Here is a 20,056-nt window from a genome sequence, read left to right on the forward strand (position 1 = left end):
ATCCAAAAAAAAGCTACAAAACTTAGCAGAAAATCAAACACACTTCTAGATCTCCCTTGACCTTGGAAAATTGACCAGGACTTTCCAGAATTTGTACGGAAGCTGTACACTCAGTGTTTAATAGAATTAAACACAGAATTTTTTTGTGCATTAACGTAACTATGTCATAGGAATATTTATGTTTTGTGTTTCTGAAATTCTCCAGAGTTCTGGGAAACAGGAACATGCATCTAGAACTATTGTTGAAATATCAACTCAGGAGCTACAATGGTAACCTAGATATCAACTTACGATCTTTTTCATATAGCTGCTAACAGAATTTTTAGGAAAATAAAATAAATAAAATTCAAAAACTGGTTTTCATTTGCCCCTGAGTTAGTTGTACCCTAAAGCAATGGCTCAGACTTCAGCGATGGTCTACGCATTAGCACAGATCACTTCCTAGGATGTTTAGACGTAGTTTTCTCTTGATCCAATGCTGCTGCCTTCTCTAGTCAGTCAGTCAGGAAAGGGAAAATTAGGGTCATTCTACATATATTCATATTCCCTGTAGTGCCAGTACTATATTTCGGTATGGGCATTTCATGTTCTTGTGAAGATTTTAAATCAGGGGAATTTATATCACAGCAATACAACCAATTTAGAAATAGACTTGAAATTGGTCTGCCTGGGATCAAATTGCAACTCCATTACATCCAGCTAATGTAGTGGATGATCTTGAACACTATTCTTAAATTTACAGTGACACACTTTCCTCGTTTTTAATATGCAGCTAATAATGGTCCCACCTTCAGATAAATGCATACATATATAAATAAGATTTAGATGAGAACCTGACACATAGTAAACAATATTACCTGCTATTTATTATTACATTATTTTTGTTAATAAAAGATCTTCAGCCATTCTCCATCGGTAATTCGTCATTGAACACCATCCTTAGTAGGTGGGCTTCTTGGAATGTTGCCCAGCCCATGTCTCTTCTTGGTCTTTCCCGCCTCCCCTCAACTTTACATTCTTTTCCCCAAATTCTTGTTAATATATTTTTTCCTGTCCTTCGAAGTCATACTATTAGGGTCTCATGTTCCATATGCCAAGTATTTTCCTGAATAAAGTTCTCTCTCTAAAAGTTTTGATGACAAATAAGATAATGCTTTTTAACCAAGTACATAATTGTATTTATAGAGTAAATTTTCATTCCGCTTTATAAGTAAGTCCAAATACTTTAGGTCCTAACACATATTTAGGGGCAATTCAGTCAGCCTACTGAGTTCTACTCCTCTGTCATGACATTAGCCAGATAATTCCTATCTGGCATTAGGCAGATAAGAAGCAGAGGCCCATTCTTCTCGATTCATACTTTAAAGGCACATAAACATCCAGATGTTACATAGAGATGGCAATTTCCAGTTACAGAATTATTAATAATTTAGTTTAATTAAAACATATTGAATGTCTACTCTGTACTTGGCATTCTATTAAATGTAAAATTTAGTTAATACAAAGATGGATAAATCCTTTAGGAACATACACTCTTAGGAGAGTTACATAAATTTCTAAATAACTGTAGTATAGGCATAATGACATCAGTGCAAAGATTGTAGGAGAGAAGGATAGAAATTCTGGTGGGGTAGAGTCTGTAGGTGCTTTCCAGAAGAGATGGGCTTTGAAGGTTATAAAGGGTTTGGACAAATGAATATATAGATATGAGACATGACTTCCAGAAAGTCTGAACAAAGACATGGAGGTAAGAAAGCACAGAAAAGTAAATGAGGGTTGTTGTGACTGTGCGTTTTTTGACGAGATTAGTTTGTAAAATATCAGCTTTCAGAAGTAGATTAGGATAATTTCATGGAAAGTTTTGGAGAAAAGTTGACGGTTAGAATTTGATTGTGAATACAATGAGAAATCAGCAAAAGATTCTGAGTAGGAAAATTATAAGATCAGACAGGGTAACTCTCAAATGATGTATTAGAGACTGAAAACAAGAAGGACATTGCAGAGCTGGTTACAGGTGTCCCTTTCATAGTAGCCACTTCATAAATATTCATCAAATGTATGGTCAGTGAGGTATGTGCTGGTAGAGTATCCGTGCAGAGGTATAGACGAAAGATGCCAAAATGAGAGGCACAGTACACAAAATTGCTTTTAGATTTTAATGAAAATCTCCCGCCCAATTTTGATTAAAGCTAAAATCCTTGGGTTTCAGAATAACAGCATCTATGTCGGTTTTTCTTGCCAAGATTCTATCAACGTCTTTGAAAGGTCCCTTATTTTGCCGAGCTACCCAGCTAACAAGTTAGTTGGCTGTAGTTTCTTGGTTAGGTACAGAAGACATGAGATCCGTGGGTCAAAGATGAGAGAGAGTTTATCACAGAAGAGCAAGCAGCATAAGAATCATGTTTGCAATACTGTTTTGATCCCCATTTCCCACAAGTGACGAAAAGAGGCTAGTTGGGCCCTGAACATGAAGCGGTTGTTTAAGAGGAGAAGAAATTTGTGCTTAAGGATCCTGCTGGACAATCAGCATACCTGCCTATTGCTCTTGAGGGAGATACTATATTCATCTTTTCAAAATTGTAAACAAACCCAGCCTTTTCTCTGGAGAAAGCACTATCTCTGTTTTTCGAGACTGTTTGTTACACACACATTCTTAGAAAGATAGTTTTGAAGAAAGGTAGTTTGTGCCTCTGCTCACAGGACGTGTAAAAAAGTGAAAGAGAGTCTCACATAGAATCAAGTGTTATTTTGTCTCAAATTTGTCAGGTCTTAGGAATTTACTTTAATGTATTTAATACCTGCTTCATGCAAGTACTGTTTGTTACGAAGTAGGAGTGGAGGTCTCAGACGAATATAGTACAGTCTCTGGTTTCCAAGAGCTGAAAGCCTTAGTGAAGGATAGAGAGGAAAATATACCCCCATAGTGGAAGCTGACAGTCATAATTGTACTAATGCAGATATAGACAAAATGCCCTCTGGAGAAAGAGAATTCTCATTGGAGGACTATTAAATCACATGGATGTGGCAGTATTGATTGTTAACACTTGGATTTAGCATTACAGCAAAAATAACTTTAATAAATCAAACCCAACCTGAGAAAAAACCTGGGACGATCTGGGAGGGATAGAGAATACTAATATTTGGAAATAGGATTTCTGCTATAAGGTAGCCACTGTAGGCTATGCAGAATGTGCATTATTAGGCTAAAGTAAATCTATTATATCTTTTATTGTCTTAAATATATAATTATTTTCTAAATGTACACTAAGCATGTAAGTGTTTTACTTAGAGTTACTTAGAACATTGCAAAACTAACTAGCTATTCCTTATGATACTCTGATGAGGCATTACTAACCACCAGGTGGCAATTAAAAATAGTGAGGCAGACTATTAAAACTAAATGGATATTCTAGGATATGCTCTAGAACCTAAACCTTTTAGCCATGGTTCAAATGTCACAGTAATACAATGGGACTTAGAAAATCTTAGAGTGAAAATTATGCCTACAATATGAAAATTGAGACATTATTTATTACATAGTGCTTGTTTGTGGGACGGGAGGCTTAGACTCATTACAGTATATAAGCAAGGAAAAAAGTTTCTAAGGTGGCATTTATTGGCTACAGTAATTCATTTTGGCCAATGCAAATCACAAAAGAAAATTTTATAGTTTTGTTTTCTCTTTACAAATTACATTAGTGGTGTAACTAATCTGGGTCCTTTCCTAGATATGTATGGTAAGCTAAAATAAATATCTGAAACTGAAGCACTTCTAAACTTAGTTTTAAATGAAAAACAAAGATGATAAAATGTCATAGACTAAATGATAAAATATGTCTATCAACCTACTTAACCTGTCATCATATTTTTTACACATTAGACTTATGTTTTCAGAAATAAATACATATTTCTTCATAGTTCTTAAAATTACCTCTGACTCCTAGACGTAGAATTTTTGCTTCTGAGAGTAGAGCTTGCCTTGTCTGTCATAGGCCTAGCAAGGAGACAAACATAATTTATTTATTTATTGTGGGCATTGATTTGTTATGCTTGTGATGTTTTTTCAGTCAAACTCCATTATTGATGTCACAAAGGTTAGGTACAGTTTCTTGACATGTTGGTACCAAAATCTCTCTGAGGAACATGACGATTAGCATATGTTTATAAACTTGATTTTATTTTTTTAATGAAAGACACTAATGAAACACTTTTACAAGTCACATGTAAAACTCTGAACATTTGCAAATAGCAGATAACATGTATATCCTAATAATACTTTCTTACCCAATTTACAAGTATAATGTTTGTGTAAAAGAGAATGCTATTAAGCAGAAAATGTAAATTTCTTCTATATTTTGATGGGTTAAGAATCCACTTAGAAAGTATTTGCTAGGCGTATGGGTTGTGAAACTCTCAAGGTCATTAGATGAGGAGGAGGTAATGAATGGTATTTCTGCTTGGATGGGATATTTCCTTATTTTGCTTCTTTCAAGTCAGATTTAAGAATTTCATCATTCTGAATAGTTCAAAATGTTCCTCTAAGTCTCGATAGTAGCAATAGACAGATCACAGAACTAGAATGAGTTGCGTGATTGTTCTGTATCAATAATGAGTATGCTAGTGGGGCTTTGGATCATTAAAAAAATAATTAAAGCATAAAAATAAATAAAATAAAACTAGCCTTGGGAAAAACAATAAATTATCACTTTGTAATCACCAAATGATGTGCTTTAATGAGAACAGCAGGCAGGAGGTGGTAAACAAACCATTAAATTGTGAAAAGACCAGTCAGCACATGGTATAGTGGTGCCACACACAAGAGAACAATAACTTACTCAGTTGTCTCTTTTATTCAATACTCTATAATGTCTAAATCAAAGTTTCTAATGCATTTTTAAAAATGCAAGTTATAAAAATCTGCAATAGAGTTCTGGATCAGTAAGCACTGTCAGGATAGATTATAGTTCTGCACAATCTCTGCTGTAACAATATCATGATGAATGGAGAATGACACCAGCTGCCCATTTATCTCCTAAGATTGCTGCTTTGATGATATTGATTATTTCTGGGGCTTCTTAGACTCAAAATTATGGCTCTGGTACTCAGATATCTGTATTGCAAAGTATGTTCCTAATATGGTCCGTTTTTTCCCCTTTGGCTAAGATGTGCTAGTCATCAGGTAGCAAAAAATTAAATCATTGCTTATTAGAACATGTGAGGATTTTCACAATTAAAATATATTAACTTTGTTTCATTTACAGAATAAACCCAAATAAATAAATTGTATTTATACATTTTTTCCCAGTGGACATTATTGACCATATGCTTACAGTGCAATAAATATTGAGGCACAGGACATTTTAAAATACCTAAATTAGATTTACTCATTTCAAAAAGCTCAGAAACTATTGGGAAGTATGGGATGAGAAGTAATAAATAATAATATTCAATGAAATGATAAAGTTTGAATAAAGTGTCATAAAACCAAACAGTGTAAAAACATCTAGCTAGAAACTAATAAAAAAGCTTTGATGAACAGGAGTGAATTTACAGAAGGATAACAAAAATTTGAATTAGTTTTGAAGGAGTTTTCCAGCCAGAGACAGGTACAAATAATATTCCAGGTATATGGTCTAAAGGTACAGAATGATTTGTAATATTTGGCCTTTAGTTCTACATGGCAGGACTATAGGATGTAGAGGCAAGGTTATTTGAGAAAGACAAGGGAGGTGGGAAGAGAGGCAGAGACAGAGAGACAGAGGGGAAGGGAGTGAGAAGAGGAGGTAAGGAAAGGAGAAGAGGAAGAGAGAGAAATAGAATTATAAGTCAAAGTCAGATTATGAAAAGTCTTATATGACATCTAAAGATGTTTTTGGTTTGTTTATCTTTAACTTGAAGGTTGAGGAGTCACTTAGTAAAGCATATATATATATATATATATATATGCCTTACTATATATATATATATATGCCTTACTAAGGTATTATATATATTATGCCTTACTAATATATATGCCTTACTAATATATAACATATATATGCCTTACTAATATATTTTATATATATATATTATATATATATATATTATAAGAAAAATAGGAAACAGCATTGAGGATGAATTATATGAGGAAAAAGTTAAACAAGGGTGAGGGGGGTAAGACCAGTGTTGTAACGATTCTAATTATTGCTTGCACTGCTATTGAAGGTTGAATCAATGTAAAACCCATGGAAATTGAAGGAAGGGAATGGATTTTGATGGTATTTTAGATGTACCATCAACAGTGTTTGCTGCTTTAGCACTGGGTGAAGAAGTAAGGAGCCCACTTTTTCCTGATTGTACTTTCCTAAGACTGAGAAAAAGATGATTTTTAGATCACATAATACTTGTGTTGCATCTTTTCCATGTAGCCATTTAACAACCATGCTCTGGGTTCCTACTTTCAGAAACACCCAGTGCTATGGAGTATAATGTAATTAAAACCCCTATTTAATGTGCTATGTTTTTCTGGCACTAAAAACATAGAAATCTATTAAAACAAATCCTCTAAAAGGTATGGATTTCTAAATAGTGTTTGTAGAGGCATCTGGTCTTCTGTACCTAGCAGTTTACTCCTTTGGGACATGTTCTTAAAGCTAAGAACTTAATCTCATAAAAAAGGACTGTGTGTTGCTCCACTAAACTAGTGTTCATGCAGTTCTAACTGAAATGACAAGAGTGAAGGCCATTAAAAAGTAATGCTTGAAATCGATCAGAGATAATGAAATTGCATTGGCCCAAGTATTAATCAATTTTAATAATTGTGTGTTACAATGGTCTTGCAATAAAAAGGCTGTTATCTTCAATTCAGCTCATTTATGCTATGTCTAGATGATTGTAACACAACTGGTTGAAAGGTGTAGCTATTTTCAACACCTGTGCTGTATTCAGTTTTATTACTCACCCTTTTTGTTCTTTGAAAACCCCAAACAAAACTTGAGTTGTTTAATTGGTTGATAAGACTGTTCAAACCAATTCTTATTTTGTTGTTATATAGATATAATCTTAAAAAGTTAGTTTTCAAATAGAACAAGACTAATTTGGGCTAATAAATCAATCATTCAACAAATGATGTCTTGATTCAAAAGCCTTTCATAAAGCTATATATGGATTCGTTGAAAGAATTATTGATAAAGTCATGGACATCTCTTCTTGTTTATCTGATGAGTCCTCCTTTTTGCATCTACCTTTTAAGTGGTATCCTACATTCTTGTGAAATGTTATTAAAAATTAACATCTTCTAGTTTAGGTTAATATTTTCTTCTAGTTTAGGTTAATATTTTCTCTGATCCTGACTGAAGACAAGTAATAAGGTTGAATCTGTTTACATAACAAGGAACAGAAATTTACTTTATGCTTGCTTGTGGGTCTGACCAAATGGCCATACAGATCTATTAGTGTGTTGGTGATGGTTGAGTCATCACTCATTACATACTAGTTACCTGACCTGTCTTAGGTTCTTTGTCTTTGGCTTTAACAAACAATAGCCATATATGCAACTGATTAAACATTCAAGCTTACTTTGCTGTTGTCCTTGGCTACCTCTTGGCCTGCAAAGTGGAGGATAAGATGTTTCACAACCAGAGCATGGGGCAAATGAATGCATAGGGAGAAAAGCAGAAACTCATTTTGGCGCCCTCCTCTGGACAGGGAAGAGACAACACTTTCATTGCTGGCCATGGTTGCAGCTGTTCCTGCAGAATGTCCGTCCTGATTCAAGCTACCTGAGGTAAGAGAGCTGAGGAGCACCCCCTTTTATGAAGCTAACTGGAAATAATTGTTGCTCTTATGGGGAAAGTCCAGGAAGTTCCAGCATCCAGTTAAAATGGAAACCTACATGTTCATCCACATCACACTTTTGTTTATAAATTTGGGCCAACAGGCTTCCACTATTTTAGTTAGTACCCTGGGCATCCTCCCCAGGCAGGTCCTCATTCCACAGAGTACAGAGCCAAGACACCCCCAGATTCAAGATGGGTTTCTCCATATGTTTCCTCTGGCCACAGTTTGGTTGACATTTTAATGTAACTAAAATTCCTTTTTTTTTTTTTTTCCTTTTCTTTCTCAGAATAGAAGCCAGTATTTGGGGGAGATTTTGTATAAAAGACAGGACAAGCTTCTACCACTTTTTACTGGTTTCATTCTTGTATCTGTGATCTCTGCATTTCTTTTTCTTTCGCATTCTGTCCTTACTGCCACAATGGTGACACATTGTAATAGTTGAAAGGAAATAATGAAAATAATTATGCTGTCCTGAATTGGTAGTTGATTAAACTCAGCTTTGTATTGTTAAGGGAGCTCTAGACAGTGAATAGGTGGAAGACACCTGGTGAATCCCACTTTTACAAAGGATTTTATTTTTCTGGTCATAAATAAGCCCCTGCCTATACTGATGTAAACTTTTGTTCATGATTGCCTCAGAATGGAAATAGAGGGCCTTTCTGCGTACTGGTTGATTGCCACTGGGCCACTGCAATCAACAGTGATAAGGATATGTGTTGGGTTTATTTATGCACTGGAGAAGTTTTATTGTATGAATATCCAGTGCAACTGCCCAATTTCACGTGACTGTGAACCAAGCATTCGTTTTGGCCTTGGACTTGTTTTTCTTTTAAATACTCCTTAAAGGTGAATTGAGACATAAAATATTAAGTATATTCGTGTTTATGAGTAGGTATAATGAGACATTAAATATTAACAGCCGAAGAAAGTTGATTAGAGGACTTCCAAGAAGATAGCTGATTGGCATTAGTCAAGAAAGGGAGCTATGAGCAGCACTACCTGATAATTGTTAGAATTTATCAGCAAGTATTAATTTAGTTTATAAATTGGGGGTTTCCTGTTTAATGTGGCTTGCTCCCATCCAGGGTTTTGCTTGAAGCAACTTTATCTTTATTATCTGCTTCCACGCCTTCTCTCCCCACTGGCGTCACCACACTCACTTTTTGTATTTTCCAATTAGAAGAAAAATTGATATGAACATTATCTCAATCTGTTTTGTGCAGCCATAACAGAATGTCACAGACTGAGTAATTTATAAACAATACAAATTTATTTATCATGGTTCTCAAGGCTAAGAAGTCCAAGATCAAGGAGCTGGCATCTGGTAAGGACTTTCTTGCTTAATTATTTTACATCAGAAGGTGGACAGGCAGGATAATATCAGCAAGAGAAAGGCAAAAGGGAGCCAAATTCATCTTTTTATAATGAACCCACTTCTATGATAATGAACCCATTTTCATGATAATGACATTAATCCATTATGAGGTCAAAACCCTATGGCCTAATTACCTCTTAAAAGTTCTACAGTTAATACAGTTAAAATGACAAAGTTCAACATGAGTTTTGGAGACGACATTCAAGCCAGGGCAGACATCTTTTAAAAATTACCTTTAAAAATTTTAAGATAGGAAGGACAAAATCACTTGAAAGAGTTCTTAAACCAAGAGAAGACATTAGAATTTGGAGATTATTGTTGATTATAAAGTGCTCAGATTTTTGAACTAAGCGATGACTAATGCAGTTCAGAACATGTATGGATGGTGGTACTAATGGATAGTAGGGCAGTGGTCCCAAGTCATGATTTCTGTCATGAAACCTTTTTAACTTCCCAGTACTTGGCATAGTGCCTACTCACACTAGTGCTTGGGTACTATGCCCCAATACACATTTGACAATATTCTCGATATACTCATTGTCCCACATTAATTACAGAAAAATGTCCAAATTTCTAATTATGGCTTCAGGTCATGACCTGGCTCCTCTATTTCAGATTTTCTCTTTCTACTGTGCCTCCAGTTGGGCTACCTGCAGTTGTCCAGATGTACCCTACTGTTTATTTTCCATGTGCTCTTGGCTTAACCTGCTGCCTCTGCCTTACATGCCCTCATCTGTATCTCTAGTGAATACATATTAATCTTTCAAGAGGCAACTTAGGTATTTCCTCCACTGTGAAACATTTTCAAAGTCCTTACCAATCTTCTATAAAACACAATTGACCATGTTAAATTTTGTGCTCTGTTAGTATACTAGCATTAAGCACTTAAGCATTCTTGATTATCAGTTTTGTTTTCTTCAACCATATCATGTTTCCTAAGAAGAAAGCTATATGTTACTCAATTTTTGTGTTTTTTCTTTTTGTCTAAAAATGTAATAATTTTACTCATGAAGGGATAGCTTTTTTCTCTTAAGGAAAGAGAAAATAACATCAGGGTAGCCATCTAAGATACTTTCTAAATCAGATTGCAAACCTCTGTTGTTTTTGCCCATCTCTTGTGTTTGTGTCTGTGTGGTTAAGTGGATTATCTAACTTGCTTCCACTTCATTTAAATATTTGACTTCTTCTGTTGTACGGGTCTCTGCCACCTTTCATGAGAATACTGAAGCTATTTGGGCATTATCAAATTCTACAATCTAACATATAACTAAGTAAGGTAATAATAGCAGTTTTAAGTTTCAAGTAACAGAAAATTCAGTTAACATTGGCTTAGACAAATAAAACAAGATGTTTGGAGTTAGGTGGTCACTGTTGTTGGTTCAGTTAATCATTGATGATATCACAAACCCATGCACATTGTGACATTGCCAGTTTCAACATCTTGGTTTTCATCCTTACACTTTTTACCTCAGGGTCATTAGAAAGCCCACTACAGATCTAGGCATTTAAGCAGGAATAAGAGAGGAAAGGCAACTCTAGCCACATTAATCACTTTTATCAGTAAGATAAATGCTTTTCCCAAATCTTTCAACAGGCTTTCATTTTACATTTGGCATATTTTTGTCATATGGCCTTCCCTAGCTGCAAGGGAGGCTTTTCAAACTTCTTTATGGAATTCAGCAAGAAAGAAAAGAGGTAAGAAAGAATGATGTGTTAAATGAGATTGCATGCCACACATTAGCAGGGGATTAAGAAAAGTGCTTAAATTATTATCATACATGATAGAATAAGAATATATCATATGACACATTCTAACACAGCAATATGGGTGTTTCAAGAAAGAGATATCGCTATTTGGAGAGAGTATTGTGTCCAAAGAAACTTTATGAGATAACGTCTTCTCATATGGAACTTAAAGGTTAATAGAATTTCAACAGGCAGACATAGAAATAGAATTTCAACAGGAATACACAATATATTGGAGTAGAGAGATGAGCACTAAAGTTTTCTATTTAGGGAAGATCAATCTAGTGAGCAGTTTTCAAACATGGGTGAAGTGAGTCAGAGAAATAATCGGGAGAAGTTGATCGTATAGAGTAACACTTTCTAATGGAACTGTTCCATAACTTTGTGGTAATGGAAGTGTTCTGTATCTGCATTGTTCAATATGGCAGCCACTAGCCACATGTGGCTACTGAGCACTTGAAATATGGCTATTGTGAAGTAAAAAATGAATTTTAAATTTTACTTATTTTCAATTTAATTGAAATTAAATTGATGGTTAAATTTCAATTAAACTACCTGGTGACTGGTAGTTAACAAACTAGATAGTACAGGATGAAACTGTGGATCATTGTAGCTTGAGTTTGGTTTTTACTCTGAGAAGGTTCCAGAAGCCACTGGAGAGTGTTAAGCAAAGGAGTGACATGATCCAAATTAGGTTTTTACAAGATCACTCTACTACTTTGTTGAAAATAGCACTAAGTGGGAGACAGCAGGGAGCCCTATTGCACTAATCCAGATGGTAGATAGTGGTGGCTTGTACCAGGATGGTATAAATAGCAGTGGTGCAAAGAGATTGGATATTTTATATGTTTTGAAGGTCAAATGAACAGGATCCTTTGATTGATTAGATATGGAATGTGAGAGAAAATAAGTGATATAAGAATACTTCTACATGTTTTGGCCTAAGTGGCTGAAAGAATATATAGTTTACTAAATTAGATGAAAGATTTAAGGAGGCACCTATTTTGTACAAGAACAGAAGCTGATATCTGGAACCTAACAGGTTTGAGATGCCTACTAGACATCCAGTAACATATGTTAAGTGCATAGTTCAGCAGAGTCTGTTTTGGAGATAAAAGTTTTAGAATTGTCAGCATATTAGTCGCGTTTAAAGTCATGAGACTAGTGGAGATTACCAAAAGAGTAAGTGTAGAGAGAAGAGAGATGAGACATAAGGACTGACTGAGACTTGAGGCATTCCAACAATTTAATGAGGCAGAACCAGCAAAGGAGATTTGAAATTGGAAGGAAATACTACTGAATTTAGAGGAAATCCAAAACAGCCAAAATTTGGAAATCTAAGAGTGTGCAGTGTTCAACTTTGTCAAAATGCTATACATATAACAATGAGATCTGGCAATTGACTATTGGATTTAGCAAAGTGAGTGTATGTGTATGGGAGAAGGAGTAATTGGTGATTGCAACAAGAATAGTTTCTGGGGAGTAGGGAGGGCAAAAGCCTCATTGGAGTGAATTCAAGTGAGACCAGAAAAGAGGAATTGGAGATAGGAAGAACAGATAAAAGAGGTGATTGACTTAGGAAAAAAAAGCATTAGATCTAATAAATTCTGATTGTACAGAATATGGGCTTTAATTTGATAGAGGTATAAGGAAAAAGGTACATTTTAAAGCAGACATAATTTCTTTTATTGGTTCTGGGATCAGCTGAGCTGTCTCACTCACTGCACACAGTATTGGCAATTTCACTGATTTAGAGCTATCTTGTTAACTTTATCAGCCTATCAAACTGGCATTTCAAAAGTAACCAAACAATTCCATTTTTAAACTTCAATCTTGGTTCCAAGATATGTTAAAGGAAAATATTTCAAATGAACACATGTAGCTTATTTTCTGAGAAAAGGTGTAAGAATTGCATATCATAATAGTGACATAAGTTTTATTGTCTCACACACACACACACACACACAAAATCCAAAACATTTTTTCCACTGTTAGGCTGAGCAATTCATCAAAGAAAATGTATTTAATACATAAATTAATGATTAATGAAGTTTCCTGAAGTTGAGAGAGAAACACAAGAATATTTGCAACAGAAATCTTAAAGATAGTCCAGATTTATCAAAACCAAAAGGGATTAAGTTTTTTTTCCCAAGGGCATTCATCTTGTTCAAGGTACCTTTTTTTTTTTTTTTTTAAGAATGTTTACTAACATTCTAAAAATTAAATGTGAGTTGTTGGTCTTGTTAAAGTATCATGGTAAATGTTATCAGTATCTACTCTAGAATATGTTAATATTCAGTTAATAGGGGTCTGAGGGGTAAAGAAAGAATATACTTAGGTGAATCTGCTGAAATCACCCTGAGAAACCAGGGCCATTGCTTTGAGCTTGGCCTCTCTTGAAGTAAATCTCAAGAAATGTTAGTCTGTTTGCCACTTCTCTGGGACACCGTTCACAGGTGTGCTCATGTAATGAACAGATCCCCAGACATCATGACATGTCATTCAGAAAAAGGTAAATACAATAAATATCCTTTCACTTCATTATCTCCCACCACCCTGCAAAGTGAAGCATTTTAGTTTAGGTCATATATTATATCCCAGGCTGTGGTACCTTGGATGAGTTAGAACTGCTTTGGGAATCTGTACTTCTCCTATAAGGTATCCCTGTGGTAATTTCCAAAGACTCATGAAGTTTACATAGCAAGTCTATGAATAGCAGAAATATTTACTTTCAGGACTGACATAGGACACCTTTGGGCATTATAAACTGTGTTTACCTGGTTCATAGGAGGGCTTCTGCAGGTATCCCAAGGGCAGACTTTTTCCAGTTATGATGTTGATCATAGTATTAACAGAATCTGAAGAGGAAGAAATGTCCCTTGCTTTTCTTTCAGTTAAACTATCATCTTAATTGTACATTTTCTGACCCTTATCTGGAAATATTACTATTAAGTACCCTTTACATTATTATATTTATACTGACTATACTTAAATTTAATAATTTCAGTTAGCATTATTTACTGTTCGTACTGTTTTCAATATAAAATAAATATTATTAATAGCTGGGCATGGGGGTGATTGTCTATATTCCCAATTACTCAGGAGTTTAAGGCCAGCCTGGGCAACATAGCAAGGCCCTGTCTCAACATAAATAAATGAATAAATATTATATAAGACATTTGATATAAAAATGATGTAAATAAAAACACAAAATATTAATAATAGATGTGATATAGTGTAGTTCATTGATTTCAATTCTGTATACTTTTATGAGTTTTCCTTTACTGCTCAGTATATTTGCATTTATAATTACAAAACACATGAATAGAAATATATTTTGTATGAAGTGTACACATCTGTGAATGTTATCATCCCTTGGCTAAGTAATATAGAAGGTTGTCAGGATTTCTTTCCTGGAAGAATTACAGTGTTATTGGAAGGCAAAATATAAATACAGGAGCATCTTAGATAATAGTTTAGAAAATTAATGCTATTAACTATATTTTATTTAAAAGTGATTTTAATTGTGAAGAAAGTGCTCATGATTAAAATTAATTTCAATCTTTCTTTAGAAAGAAAAATGTAAGGTAAAGGTAATGGTTTTTAATTTCTTACATATTTGAAGAACATGGTTGTCTAATTTTTCAACATTTGGAATAAATGATTTAATTTTCAATAATTAAAGATTAGCTACTTCAAAGAACCATAGGACCATTTGATTAGTATCATTTCTTCAATTTACCCTTTTTTTTCTCTTTTGTGTTTTTAGTAGGCAATCCTATCACCTGCTGAGATTTCATTTATTTGATTTTGTTCTGTATTCTCATCATTGCACAGAAGATTGGAAATGTCCTGCTGTATTGTTTCAGTTCATTTGAAAATTGAGCAGTAGGTATAAGGGAATACAAGGAGAAATGTATTTTCAATATCAAGATTTAGATACGAGTGAATTTCACAAAAGGAAGTGTTATAAAGCTCCAGTGCATTCTTTCATTTCAGATTCTTTATGATTTATATAGATTCACAGGATCAGAGGATGTTAGAAGTAGAAGAGACTGTAAATGCCATCAAATCCAATATGTTTACTTTGATTTTTAAATTTATTAAATTTTATTTTTATTTAAAATATTTAGCTCACAAAAAAATGTATATATTCAAATGTACTGCATGATGATTCAAGCTATGTATAGATTATGTACTAATTACCATTTTTTTTTTTTTTGAGACAGAGTCTCATTCTGTCACCCAGGCTGGAGTGTAGTGGCAGGATGTTGTCTCATTGTAACCCCTGCCTCCCAGATTCAAGTGATTCTCATGTCTCAGCACCGGGATTAGCTGGGACTACAGGTGTGGGCCCCCATGTCCGGCTAATTTTTTTTGTATTTTTAGTAGAGACAGGGTTTTGCCATGTTGGCCAGACTGGTTGAATTCCTGGCTTTAAGTGATCTGCCTGTCTCAGCTTCCCAAATTGCTGAGATTACAATCATGAGCCACCACGTCCTGCCACCAAAGTCAAATTAATTAACACATCCATTACTACCCACAGTTACCATTGTTTGTGTGTATGTGATGAGAACACTTAAAATCTGCTTTCTTATAAAATTTCAAGTAAACAGTACATTATTAACTATAGTCACTGTGGTGTACATTAGTCACCATGGTGTACAATAGATCCCTGGAGCTCATTAATCTTATAATTAAAAACTTTGTAGTCTTTGACCAACATCTTCCCATTCCCCATCCCCGTCCAATCCTTAGCAATGACCATTCTATACTCTGCTTTTATGAATTTGACTTGGTAGAGTCTACATAAAAGTATAAACTGTCTGTGTTTGGGTTATTTCACTTAGCATAGTTTTCCAGATTAATATATGTTATTACAAATGGCAGGATTTCCTTATTTTTAATGCTGAATAATATTTGATTGTTTATCTATACACATGTATATGTATATATCTTACATTTCCTTTATCCATTTATCTGTTGACATGCATTTAGGTTGTTCCCATATCTTGGCTACTGTGAGGAATGCTGCACTGAATATGAATGTACAGATATCCCTTTGAGATACTAATTTTATTTTCTTTGAATGTATCCCCAGAATGAGAACTGTTAAATCATATAGTAGTTATTTTTTAACTTTTTTAGGAACTTCTGTACTGTTTTCCATAATGATTGTACCAATTTACATTCCCAAAAATAGTGTACTTTTCTCCACATCCTTGCCAACACTTGTCTCTTGTCTTTATGATAATAGCGATTCTATCAGCTGTGAGGTAATTTCATATTATAGATAGGATTTGCATTTTTTTAGTGAATAGTGATCTTGTGTACCTTTTCATATACTTGTTGGCCATTTTTATGTCTTTTTTGGAGAAATGTCTATTAAGGTCTTTTCCCCATTTTTAAAATCACATTGTTTGTTGTCATATTGGCTTGTATAAGTCCTTTATAACTTTTGTATATTATAACTTCTAATAAATTTTGGATATTAACTTCTTATCAGATATCAGATATAAGGTTTAGAAATACATTTTTTTCCATTCTGTGGGTTGCCTTTTCATTTTATTGATTGATTCCTTGCTATGAAGAAACATTTTTAGTTTCATATAGTCCCACTTGTTTATTTTTGCTTTTGTTGTCTATGGTTTTGGTGTCATATCCAAAAAGTCTTTGTCAAGACCAATGCCACAGAATTTTTTCCCTGTGTTTTCTTCTAGGAGTTTATGATTTCAGGTCTTACCTCGAAGTTTTTAATCCATTTTGAATTGACTTTGGTATGTGGTGTAAGACAAGGGTCCAATGTCAATTCTTTTGTCTGGAGATAGTCAACGTTCCCAATACCATATATTGAAGAAACTATCCTTTCTCTATTTTGTGTTCTTGGCACCTTTATCAAATTAGTTGAACACCAGGAGGCCAATGAGAGGGTCAGATAGAATTATGTATTTGATTCTCTTTAAACCATCGAATTTGACAAATGTATGTGTCTATTTGTGGGTTCTATTCTGTTTCACCTGTATATATGTCTGTTTTTATTCTAGCACCACACTATTTTGATTACTGTAGCTTTGTAATATAGTTTGAAATCAGGACATGTAAAACCTCCAGGACTGTTCTGCTTTCTCGGGATTACTTTGGCTGTTCACTGTCTTTTATGGTTCCATACAAATTTAGGATTTTTTTTTCTATTTCTATGACAGATGCCATTGGAATTTTGATAGGGATTGCAATGAATCTGTCAATCACTTTGGGTAGTATGGACATTTCAACAATATTAATTCTTCTAATTCATGTACATGTTATATCTTTCCATTTATTTGTGTCTTTTCAATTTCTTTTATCAGTATTTTACAGTTTTCCTTGAACAGCTATTTCATCTCTTTGGTTAAGTTTATTTCTAAGTATTTTATTCTAATTAATGCTACAGTCAGTGGAATTATTTTCTTAATTTTTTAATAGCTTATGGTTAGTGTATAGAAATGCCATCTGATTTTGTGTGTTGATTCTGAATGTTTTTACTTTGAGATGATGTAACTGAATATAGGAAAGATTAAAACATTTCCTCCAAATCAAACAACTTGTTGGCATCATCTTTAAGCACATAATGCAAATTGCTAATTCCCCTGATAATCATCTATCTGGTGTCTGACTAGTGGTTTTCTGGGTATTTCTATGGTTATATACACAATTAAGTTTGGATCTACCTGTTCACACACACACATTTGCAGTGACTATATCTTCCATGTGTGCATGGCTTGTCTACAGTCACAGTTTATTTGCTTCTTTTATTCTGATTTGGTTTCTTCCCATCGTATCTTATACTATGTGCTCAAGTGCCATGTGAGGTATCAGTAAAGAAAATGAGCTCCCTTGGAGAATGATTTTAGACAAATAGCATCAAGGTAACTTGTAGCCAAAGCTTAACCTGTATCTGCAACTTTTGTTTTCCAACTGCGTATTTATTTGTGCACATTTTTATTGTATCTCCTGAAAGTGTGATGATACTAGTCGACATAATCCATACATTTACTTCATGATGAGTGCCATCAGCTACTCAGCTTTTTTGGGGGGTCCTTTTTCATGACTGTTTTGTAGCTTAAAAATGGAAAACAGCTGCAATGTATTGATCCTATGTACCTTGTATTTGATGTGCATGATCTCTAATTCTCAGATAACCTTTACACCTAAATATTATTTTTTCCTCAATATATAGCATTAAAAGACAGGTTGAGTAAAAAATACAGCAGAGTACAGATGCTGTCTCCATTTTCAATAGTTAATAAAGCTCTTTTGAAGACTAGGGGTGAAGGTGAAGCATTAAATAAGGGAGATAAAGTATGATGATACTGAGCAGAGAATAACTTCAAATTCAAGACTATCATCACTTTTCTTAAACATTCTTCCACCACCGCCACTGTAAATGAGACCGTGAATACCTGTCTACCTTCTTTGTCTTGGCTCCAAGATAACTGATTTTTTAAAATGCCTTTAAATTTTATCAGAATAATAAATAATAAATCGAATTAACTAAAGTAATAATTATGCAAACGTATTATAGTTCAAATTATAAGATATAAAATATGTCCACATAGAGTGAAAACATAACATCCTACATTAATTGATGAGTAAGTTTTGACCTTTTTTACTTATATTATCAGAGTAACAGTTTCCTTCTGTTGTCTATAGCTCTTTATTAACAAATAGATGGCTCCTGTCCTACTACTAATGCAAATAATGTTTTGTTCAAAAATAATATCCCTCAACAGTGTAAACGTTTATGCTTAAAATCCCTGTAAGTGTTCTAGAGTACAGATTTCTTCACTGGGAGGAATGAGTTAATTCTCGGTTAATGTGAAAAATTCTAATAGAGCATCATCATTACCTGTGAGGGGTTTATTTCAAAATCATTTAATATACTTGACAAGAAAATTGATAATTCATTGTATTGGGAAGATGAATGAGGGCATATATTTCTTCATACAGTAATAAAAAAATCCTTGTATTTCCTTTGCTAATATCCCTAGGCTCCTCTCAAAAAATGATATGCACACAAAAACATATAAACACAGATTTGTAGAGTAAGCATGTGTAAATAACCAACACTATAAAGCTTATAGTAGGATTTCTTGCTGGCATATGAAAATTTTTAATAAACACCACCAAGTTAGTCAAATAAAGTGATTAAAAATTACTGAGGAAAAAAATCAGTCAAAAAGAAAGATGTTGATTTCAAAACCTAAGTTCAAATTGTAACAAGAGGCCCATAGAAATAAAGTGCAGATCGTGGAGATAATACTACCTTTCAGAGCAGAGCAGGTGATCCTGGAAGATCCTATGAATAATAACTGGAGGATAGATAAAACTAATGTCAGAGATAGCTAGGTGTCTTGATAAGAAATCTGAGAACAAGAAAATAAGTACGTATTTAAGCAAAAAACACCAGAAAATGTGGAAGTTGTTCTGAGAGCAGAATTTTAGGAGCTAGACAGAATATCAGTTCTAGAGAAAAATGTTAAGAATAAGTCTAGAGAAGCTCATTATAGCAGCATATTAAATATGAGAATCAGAACCCTGACGCAGAAGACTAATATAAATTTTATGCACAACCAAAGTTCAAGTGTTATGGGGTGAAGGAATGGGAATATGGGCAAAAGTTTAGGTGACTAAAAAAGCACATCTTTCAGTTTGGTAACCATTGTGAACCTACTCCTTAGGGTGTAGAGAGGGAAGATAAGGTGAGATAGCAAGGCAAAATATCTGAGGGGCCAGTGCTTCTGGTTTCTCAAGGAGCCAAAGTTACATCATTGCAGTTTAAGAGGACAAAGAAGACTGGGAAATCAGGTACACTAAAGCTGAGACAGGACATAAGTCAGGTTATGGGGCCAAGAGTTTAGAGTTGACTTGAGGGAGGCAAGAAGCTCTAAAGAAGTTTATCTCTGTCTCATGGATATTTGGTGTCAGTGTGTCTAGCTTAAATGGTCATTGGACATCTCTCAATAAAATGGATAAAGCTCAACTATTCCAGTGCTTTCGACTTTCTCCAAGAAGGACGGGTTAAAGTGGCACTGAGACTGTAGGTAGCAGGTAAGTTGTCCCAGGTATAGTTTGAAGGAA

General features: G+C 34.2%; 1 protein-coding gene across 4 annotated transcripts in view; it reads left to right on the forward strand.

Moving 5' to 3' along the window:
• Positions 1–20,056, forward strand: part of NAALADL2 (N-acetylated alpha-linked acidic dipeptidase like 2) — a 1,132,125-nt gene that overhangs the window by 406,804 nt on the left and 705,265 nt on the right. The window lies entirely within an intron of this gene.

Source organism: Macaca thibetana, chromosome 2 (genome assembly GCF_024542745.1).
Source record: "Macaca thibetana thibetana isolate TM-01 chromosome 2, ASM2454274v1, whole genome shotgun sequence".
Classification (NCBI taxonomy): Eukaryota; Metazoa; Chordata; class Mammalia; order Primates; family Cercopithecidae; genus Macaca; species Macaca thibetana.